At 41.5% G+C, this 10,562-nt stretch overlaps 1 protein-coding gene across 1 annotated transcript in view; it reads left to right on the top strand.

Moving 5' to 3' along the window:
• Positions 1-3,931: 3,931 nt before the first annotated feature.
• The window catches only part of Smp_145550 (dcc1-related), a 19,638-nt gene continuing 13,007 nt past the window's right edge, over positions 3,932-10,562 (top strand). The window contains exon 1 of the mRNA XM_018788830.1: positions 3,932-4,054. The gene's annotated coding sequence lies outside the window, so the exon portion shown is untranslated. The remainder of the gene's footprint in view (positions 4,055-10,562) is intronic.

Raw genomic sequence — 10,562 nt, 5'->3', positions numbered from 1 at the left:
CAATCCGACCAGCGTTTCTATGAAAATCGTTGTATCTCCGAAACCACTGGACGGATTTTTATGATGTTTGTTTTAGATTATGTGCGAGAGTGTGGGCGTTAATATAAAACAAGAATCATCTCAATCCGACCAGCCGTTCTATGAAAATCGTTGTATCTCCGAAACCACTGGACGGATTTTTATGATGTTTGTTTTAGATTATTTGCGAGAGTGTGGGCGTTAATATAAAACACACATTTCTGGAGCAAACAATGTAGTCGCAGACGCTTTGTCTCGTATAAGTTCCTTGAACAGTTTCCAGGGAATCGAACTTCTTAAACTCACTCAGCTTCAAAAATAAGACACTGATCTTCAGCACGAGGTATCCTCAAAAACTCTAAAACTGCGTATTAAACAGATTGGAAGAGGTAAGGAAACCTTACTACGTGACACATCTACAGGTAGGGATCGTCCAATCGTACCAAAATATTATCAACGCAACGTCTTCAATATGTTGCACAATCTTTCTCATCCAGGTGTTCGTGCATCAATCAAGCTCATAGCCGAAAGGTTTTGCTGGCCTGGTATGAATAAAGACGTGAGGGAATGGGCACGCTCCCGCGTAAGCTGCCAGAAGTTTAAGTTGAATAGACACAAGAAATGTCCCTTAGGCTCATTCAAAAATCCTGATGCTCGTTGCGACCGTGTTCATCTAGATTTGGTAGGACCCTTACCAGATTCAAATGGATACTCATATCTCTTAACGTGCGTAGACCGTTTCACTCGATGGCCTGAAGCAGTACCTGTTAAGGACATTACTGCTGAAACTGTGGCTCACGCTTTCGTCGAACGATGGGTAGCAAATTTCGGCTGCCCTTCAACCATCACTACAGACCGCGGACGCCAGTTCAAATCTGGACTTTTCCGTTATCTGACCTCACTATTAGGGATCACTCGCTTCCGAACGACAGCCTACGATCCACAAGCAAACGGGTTGGTAGAACGTTTTCATCGACAACTAAAAGCTTTACTATCAGCTTCAAACGTTTCATAGTGGACAGACGCTCTTCCACTTGTCTTACTAGGTATCCGCAATGCAATGAAGGCTGACATTGGATACAACGCATCTCAACTCCTTTAGGAATGACACTCCGACTTCCAGGAGAATTCGTGGATCCGTCGGCTTCTTCATTGAACATGGATTTAAACTCTTACACGAGCAGGCTTACGAATGCAATGCGTCCAGTTAAACCTGCTCACACTCGACCTCAATCAACTGATGTTTTCGTTCAACCTGACTTACGACATAGTACACACGTCTTCGTTCGTCGAGACTCACATCGACGACCCCTCGAATCAGCTTACGAAGGACCCTTCAAAGTTCTTCAACGTGAACCTAAGTACTATGTAGTCAATAAGAACGGCACTACAGATAGCATCAGTATCGATCGCCTAAAAGCAGCGTACTTAGAAGGAAACACTAGTTATGTCGATTTTCCTTCGGTACAATAGAACGACACGGCTCCTACACCTGTAGTACTCCACACGACAGTCGACATACACCTTGATACTTCGTCAACATCGAAAGATAAACTTAAGACAACGCGTACTGGAAGAAGAGTAAGATTTCCAGAACATTTGAACGACTATCGCACGTAGGACACAAAATTTATCTCGAATTCCCTTTGCATTACTTATTATAAAAAAAAGAATTTCTTTTTAATATGCTTATTTTTATATATTTATAAAAAAAATAATTTTTTTACTTATGAGCGTATACATATTTTTTCATAAAAACAAACCATTTTTTTGCAATCGCTTTTACGTTGTCGTAAGTGTATTAGTTTGCTTATTTTTTTCCCGCTCATCTTGTGTCCTTACGCAAGTACGTGTATTTTGACGTGCACTCACACGTTCTATTTTTTTTTCTTTTCCAGGACGGCTGGAAAAGAGCGACGAAGTTTCACAAGGAGCCGAAATTTTCATTGTACTTTCTTTCCTTATTACTATGTTGTACTTCATGGTCCCTTAGTGTAAGGAAAGACGACCAGACGCTGCTAAACATAGCAAGCTATCAGAAGAGTGTTTACCAACGACAAACTCCTTGGGTTTAAACTTCTAGCTAATCACGTCTTAAGGTCATCACTACCTCACTAGGGGGGGAGTGATCTGTAGCTGTGAATAATTCCCCGAAATCAATAACTTTCTAAGTGTTCGACATTGGATGCCGACCACATTGTTTTAAGTGGACTTGTTCAACTGAAGGCTTTCGGTCATGCATCCGTACCAGATCACGTTACGACCCAGCGTGGGACACAGCTCCTACGTTCACTAGCCAGATTAGAGCAAACGCTTCTCGATATATTGATAACGCATCAAATATATCTTTCCTACCTCTTCGTATCTGACTTCTGGTTTTATCTGATTTGGGAACGCTTCGAATATAGGTGTTACTGGTTGCTAGTTGCAAAACTACAAGACTAGTCGTATCTTCAAGACATTGTCCTTGATTCATAGGGATATGTCGAATTTGCTCTTATAGAATTTCTAGGATGTCGCTTGGATTAGCTCAGCCGGTCACCAATCCCAGCATTTGACTACTTTTAAGGGGTAAAAGTTGTGTCAACAGTCTCTTCTTGTGTTATATCTTCAGGTTCTAGGTGTTACCCCACAGCTTTATGTTGGGAATGAGAACTTTTTTAATGGGTTGTTCAGAGGCGTTTAGGATGCTTTAAGCCGTTACGAGGTCACCTCTAAGACGCCTGTGCGTTAGTAGATAAAGTTTCAGTGATTGCAGGTGCTCTTCATTAGATTCATGATACTCTGCACGCTCGCGTGATACACAAAGTACCATCTGATAAGGCATCAACCTCTGGGATTATGCACCTAGTTTACTGCCACCACATAGACGAATACGTCTTTTATCTATGGACGCGTTATATCTGGTAAATTTACGGTTATGATCTGTAGTGACCTACGTTTATGACGAGAACGCGATTGGTATAATGGAAACAATTATTTTTATAACCAATTGTACCAGTGATTGTTTTACTGTACTTGTTTGTTTGACTGTACCAAAGACACTTTCCCTTCCGTTTCCTGTGACCTTTCACGAACTTGCTTGCACTCGGCAGTTCCGCCCGTAAACTTTGGCACGTCTCGGTATTCTTTCGATACCACGAGATCGCCAACAAATATATCTTATTGCAACCATTAACAGCCATCTGGTTTATGGTCTACTGAGGGATCCAAAGTCGATATCTAGCACGTAATCTTGCTGTGGTGGTGATAATAGTATATCGCGACTCCACACCCATTTACAGATCTAAACACAATTACTACCAAATACAGATTTCAGCTTCACTCTGTGACTGGTAAACCAAGAGTCACTGCTATCCACCCAAAATAACGATACAGAGCAGCATGAGTGGGAAGGACTGGAAAAGAGAAGAACAAAAATGTAGGTGAGTCGACGGTAGAGCAAGCACACATAATACACTTGGATCTGTCAGGAGCGGCGATTGACGAAAACCAGTGAAACACCAGCCTCAGATTAAGGCGATCTTGAAATAGAAGTTAGGGGCATGTAGTTTAATCTGCTGGAATGATATCCTACGAAATGTTGATCGCTATTGCCAACCACATTCTAGCGTGCATGCATTGAATTTACACAAATATAAGCAAACATATCTAAAAAAGGTTATTCCTTTTTCATAGCTATGTGGCATGTTTAGTGTTCGTTTGCTGTATAAAGGGCTGTTAATCGTGGAAGTTTTATTACCTTACGTACTACTTTCAGGTATATATCGAAATTATCCCCTGTCCATTACTCTGCAGAGCAACGTATCTACTCGGTTCTGTAGTATAGTGTGTGGGATTTGTTTATAGACGACCAGTGAAAGTATACTATACTGACGCCCTTGAGCAGACCAATTATAATCAAGATATATTGCGCGAAATTAAGGGTGCAGTGCTCGAAGCCCTACTGCTTCAGCCTATAGATTTGTTTATCAGATTGTCCTAATCCCACTTTTGTGTTATTTTTGACTATCGCTAATTACTTTTTTGAATAAATGTAAGTGGATTTGCTGTACTTACTGAGTTTTCACTTTTTGCTCTTAAATCCCTCTACATACTACTCATATGCGTAGCTGGACTGGTTTTCCTCACTCTAGCTCCTAATTCTAAACATCAACCTCGTTTTTCTCATTGTCGTCATTCAGAGACTATCAGTACATGATTTCACTATAGCTTATTTCGCTTAGTGACGGAAATCCCATTGGGTTAATATCCCAGCTCACAAAGCTAGCACAACTATTATTTCAAGCTTTCTCGTTTACGATAATTTGTAATCTAACATATAAGGGGCTGCTCGCCATATCAAAATCCATACTGCACTGACTTTTTTTCGCTGGGAATAAGCCCCACGTTTTCAAGTCGTCTAACTGTACCGTAGTTGGTAATTGCGGTTAGGTTAACGTTTATTTAGTCACTCAATTGTAGATATACTGGAGTAAGTTCTATTACAGGAATAATTGTAGGTATGTCTCTTGCTTTGCTGTAATTTTTCTCACGGTCATTATTGACTGTCCTGCACGTGACACGTCTGTAGCATGACGGAATGGTATTTCCGTCGTAGAAAACTACATCTTTGATATAGGTCGGCGGAAACGACAGATAATTAAGTAAAACCTCCACCAAGGATCGCGATAGTGCAAGTAATAACCCCTGCTTCATTATGACTGGTCATCAGGTGCTAGGTCCAAATTGTAAACAAGAGTAGACTTCATCACCCGATTTTGTTTTATATTGTTGATCGTTTCATAACTAAGCAGCGTTTCTTGATTGGCTGGCATGTTGCTTAACGTGGTCAGTGTAGCGTAAGTCTACCTTAATAAGCAACTTTCATATGAGTAAAGAACCTTTATGTATAGATTACTAATGTTTTTATCACGAGTCGACACCAGCTATAATAAAAGAATGAATCTCTGTCTAGAATCTGGTTGGTGTGTCCATATACTGTACTGCCATAATACTTCAAGAAAAAATTCTATCTTTACGCTCTCGATGTTACAGATAGTGATTATCTAAGTGATAGTTTGAATTTCGGACCAGTATACTTAACATTCACTACATTTCAATTTGTGCACTATCTAGTTGATCGAGTGCATGTTTCAGGAAACTTAGTATTTGTCATTCAAACCATAGTTGTTTTCTCCTACATTTTAAGACGTTTCTGTTATATTCATTATCATTATAATGGACATACTGGAGAACAAATAAAACAAATAACTAGATCCAACAAGTAGTCTGTAGTACCAATAGGACGAAAATATGATGCTTACAAGCGAGACTCGACACTGTCGATAGTCATATCACACAATTGTGTGTTGGATTCGAAGGAGAACGCAATCCCATGATCGACATCAATATCCTGAATTCTTCTCCGCAGATAAGTAGTTTGGCATTTATAATTCAGCAAACTATGGTGCAATCCGCTCATGTGTTATTGTTATTCGATAAGGCACTGAAGTAGACGGTATCTTCTGCACTAGTTAACCCACAAAAGTTACCCAAGGACAAAGGACAATGTCCAATAACTTTCACTCTTCAGTATTAGGGATCCAAATGGTTTCAAATGGTTCTATACAGAACAGAAGAAAGTTCCGCCTAACGGGCTTCCTTATCCAGTAGCAATGGATCACCAATGCTTCCAGGTAAGTACCTATGTATGTTTGACAATAAAAGTGCAAAAATGGTAGATCAAAGGAGACTGTAGCTGTAAATAATTCCCCGAAATCAATAACTTTCTAAGTGTTCGACATTGGATGCCGACCACATTGTTTTAAGTGGACTTGTTCAACTGAAGGCTTTCGGTCATGCATCCGTACCAGATCACGTTACGACCCAGCGTGGGACACAGCTCCTACGTTCACTAGCCAGATTAGAGCAAACGCTTCTCGATATATTGATAACGCATCAAATATATCTTTCCTACCTCTTCGTATCTGACTTCTGGTTTTATCTGATTTGGGAACGCTTCGAATATAGGTGTTACTGGTTGCTAGTTGCAAAACTACAAGACTAGTCGTATCTTCAGTGGTGAGACCGACGTGATCTGGTACACCAAGCGCATAAACTGTGAGTCTGTTCCTTTTTGGAACTTCATTATTCATTGTTTTTCTTTATTTCATTTTTATATATTGTGATATACCTTTTTTCGGGTTTTTCGGATATATTTTAATCATATATTTTTCGTTCTAATAATACTATGACGGAACAGACACCTAAGGTATTTAAGTTAAAAACTATTCCCCCACCCTCGATTCAGTTAACGCCTTTTTGGCCTGACGACATCGAAGCCTGGTTCTGCTACGCAGAAGCTGACCTTTGCGGCCACGGCATTACAGACTCACGCTCACAATTCCTCGAGGTGGTTAAGGCACTGCCGCGCGAATTTAACAGGTATGTCACACCTAGTATGTTTGCTAGTGATGTTTCGGAACCTTACGAAACGCTCAAACGATCGATTCTGAGACGTGGAGATCTAACCGACCGACAACGGTTAGACCAACTCCTCAATAACATCGACCTGCAACATGGTTCTGCGACAGATATGTTGCTTAGGATGAGAGAAGTGATAGGCCAAAGAACCTTCGACGAAGGCCTATTCAAACAACTTTTCTTATCCAAACTCCCAAAACAGGTGCAGGCAGTTCTCGTCTCGTTCCAAAACAACGCCGTAGACGAACTAGCTGAATCTGCTGATCGGATTCTAGAAATTACCAAATCCACTGGCGCCGAGGTCTTTTCAGTCAAAGTAAAACCTCAAACGATCCAGAATGACATTAACGAATTATTTCATACACTAACACGATATCTGCGATTTCGTAATGATCGTAGTCGGTAAAGAACCGCGCGAAGAAGCGTATCACGTAGGCGATCTGTCTCTCGACCATGAGAGACAGATAATCCCGACTGGTGCTGGCATCATAATCAGTACGGCGAATCTTCTAGAAATCGCAGGAAGCCTTGCAATTACCCGAACTTTAAGGCGACTGACACAAATAAAAACTCGGGAAACTTCCCAGCCGGCACGCGTTAACGGCAACCGTAGCCGGCAAACACAGCCGTCATCTATACATAACAGATGTGACCACGAAAGTTCGCTACCTCGTCGACACTGGCGCAGAAGTTAGTGTTCTTCCAGCGAATTCCAACGACAGATTCGTGAGTCTGTTTTAAGTTTACAGGCGGCGAACGGAAAACCGCTACATATGGTAAAAGGTACGTTTACCTTAACGTGGGTTTACGCAAACCCATTCACTGAATTTTCGTTGTTGCAGACGTGTCTATGCCACTCATTGGTATAGACCTGTTACAATACCACAATCTACCCATAAGCACACGCTCACGAAGGTTGATAGACGGAAACACTAAGTTATCTGTTTGCGTAACTCCTTTTTCTGGTTGCAGATTATCCCCAGTCACAATTAAGCACACCATAGACCCGTTATATCAACCATTACTCGATAAATACTCTGGGATTTATCAACCACAACCGAAATCGCCTTGTGTAACCAGCAATGTTACACATCACATCTCGACTACAGGACCACCTGTATTCTCGAAAGCCTGCCGACTGGCTCCCAAAAAGCTTAGGTTAGCTAAAAACGAATTCGACCACATGATAGACTTAGGGATAATTCGACCACCAAATAGCCCTTGGTCATCCCCCTAGCACATGGTCCCTAAAAAGGACAGTAATGATTGACGTCCAACTGGTGATTATCGGCATTTGTATGCTAAAACCATTCCCGATCGTTACACGTTGCCCCACATTTACGATTTGACAGCTACCTTGAGAGGTACAACTGTCTTTTCGAAAATCGACTTGGTTAAAGCCTTTAATCGAATTCCTATGGCTACTGACGGTATTCCAAAAACCGCTATCATAACTCCTTTCGGCCTCTACGAATTCTTACGAATGCCTTTCGGCTTAAGAAATACGGCTCAAACCTTCCAAAGGTTTATAGACGACGTCTTCCGAGGTCTCAACATCGTACATGCGTATGTTGATGACTGCCTCATAGCAAGTCCAGACAGAGAATCACATCTCCAGCATCTGGACATTGTTTTCGATCGACTCCAAAGGCACTGCATTACTGTCAACATTCAGAAATGCCAAATCGGAACCAACTCCTTAGACTTCTTAGGACACACCATTGACGCTCAAGGCATCCGAAATCAATTAGTCTGGACGACACCGCACGAAAAGCATTCTCCACAGTTAAGGAACATATCGCAAAGGCAACCCTGCTTGCGCATCAGGACACTCAAGAGTCCATTAGTATCGCCGTAGACGCATCCGACTCAGTAATCGGAGGAGTCTTACAATAATGGGTTAACCACTCTTGGCAACCTTTAGGATTTTTCTCGAGACGGTTGCTAGATGCTGAATCTAGGTACAGCACGTTCGGTAGGGAACTCCTAGCTATGTATTGTGCTGTACAGCGTTTCCAACATTCCATCGATGGAAGAGAATTCACTCTTTTTACCGATCATAAACCTCTTACCTTCTCTTTAAGTTCATCTTCAGACAAGTACTTACCCCGAGAGTCTCGACAACTGGACTACATTTCGCAGTTTACTTCAGATATACAACACATTTCTGGAGCAAACAATGTAGTCGCAGACGCTTTGTCTCGTATAAGTTCCTTGAACAGTTTCCAGGGAATCGAACTTCTTAAACTCACTCAGCTTCAAAAATAAGACACTGATCTTCAGCACGAGGTATCCTCAAAAACTCTAAAACTGCGTATTAAACAGATTGGAAGAGGTAAGGAAACCTTACTACGTGACACATCTACAGGTAGGGATCGTCCAATCGTACCAAAATATTATCAACGCAACGTCTTCAATATGTTGCACAATCTTTCTCATCCAGGTGTTCGTGCATCAATCAAGCTCATAGCCGAAAGGTTTTGCTGGCCTGGTATGAATAAAGACGTGAGGGAATGGGCACGCTCCCGCGTAAGCTGCCAGAAGTTTAAGTTGAATAGACACAAGAAATGTCCCTTAGGCTCATTCAAAAATCCTGATGCTCGTTGCGACCGTGTTCATCTAGATTTGGTAGGACCCTTACCAGATTCAAATGGATACTCATATCTCTTAACGTGCGTAGACCGTTTCACTCGATGGCCTGAAGCAGTACCTGTTAAGGACATTACTGCTGAAACTGTGGCTCACGCTTTCGTCGAACGATGGGTAGCAAATTTCGGCTGCCCTTCAACCATCACTACAGACCGCGGACGCCAGTTCAAATCTGGACTTTTCCGTTATCTGACCTCACTATTAGGGATCACTCGCTTCCGAACGACAGCCTACGATCCACAAGCAAACGGGTTGGTAGAACGTTTTCATCGACAACTAAAAGCTTTACTATCAGCTTCAAACGTTTCATAGTGGACAGACGCTCTTCCACTTGTCTTACTAGGTATCCGCAATGCAATGAAGGCTGACATTGGATACAACGCATCTCAACTCGTTTAGGAATGACACTCCGACTTCCAGGAGAATTCGTGGATCCGTCGGCTTCTTCATTGAACATGGATTTAAACTCTTACACGAGCAGGCTTACGAATGCAATGCGTCCAGTTAAACCTGCTCACACTCGACCTCAATCAACTGATGTTTTCGTTCAACCTGACTTACGACATAGTACACACGTCTTCGTTCGTCGAGACTCACATCGACGACCCCTCGAATCAGCTTACGAAGGACCCTTCAAAGTTCTTCAACGTGAACCTAAGTACTATGTAGTCAATAAGAACGGCACTACAGATAGCATCAGTATCGATCGCCTAAAAGCAGCGTACTTAGAAGGAAACACTAGTTATGTCGATTTTCCTTCGGTACAATAGAACGACACGGCTCCTACACCTGTAGTACTCCACACGACAGTCGACATACACCTTGATACTTCGTCAACATCGAAAGATAAACTTAAGACAACGCGTACTGGAAGAAGAGTAAGATTTCCAGAACATTTGAACGACTATCGCACGTAGGACACAAAATTTATCTCGAATTCCCTTTGCATTACTTATTATAAAAAAAAGAATTTCTTTTTAATATGCTTATTTTTATATATTTATAAAAAAAATAATTTTTTTACTTATGAGCGTATACATATTTTTTCATAAAAACAAACCATTTTTTTGCAATCGCTTTTACGTTGTCGTAAGTGTATTAGTTTGCTTATTTTTTTTCCCGCTCATCTTGTGTCCTTACGCAAGTACGTGTATTTTGACGTGCACTCACACGTTCTATTTTTTTTTCTTTTCCAGGACGGCTGGAAAAGAGCGACGAAGTTTCACAAGGAGCCGAAATTTTCATTGTACTTTCTTTCCTTATTACTATGTTGTACTTCATGGTCCCTTAGTGTAAGGAAAGACGACCAGACGCTGCTAAACATAGCAAGCTATCAGAAGAGTGTTTACCAACGACAAACTCCTTGGGTTTAAACTTCTAGCTAATCACGTCTAAAGGTCATCACTACCTCACTGGGTGGAATGATCTGT

The sequence above is a fragment of the Schistosoma mansoni genome, chromosome W, assembly GCF_000237925.1.
Source record: "Schistosoma mansoni strain Puerto Rico chromosome W, complete genome".
NCBI lineage: Eukaryota > Metazoa > Platyhelminthes > Trematoda > Strigeidida > Schistosomatidae > Schistosoma > Schistosoma mansoni.
This window is presented reverse-complemented; position numbering and strand designations above follow the sequence as displayed.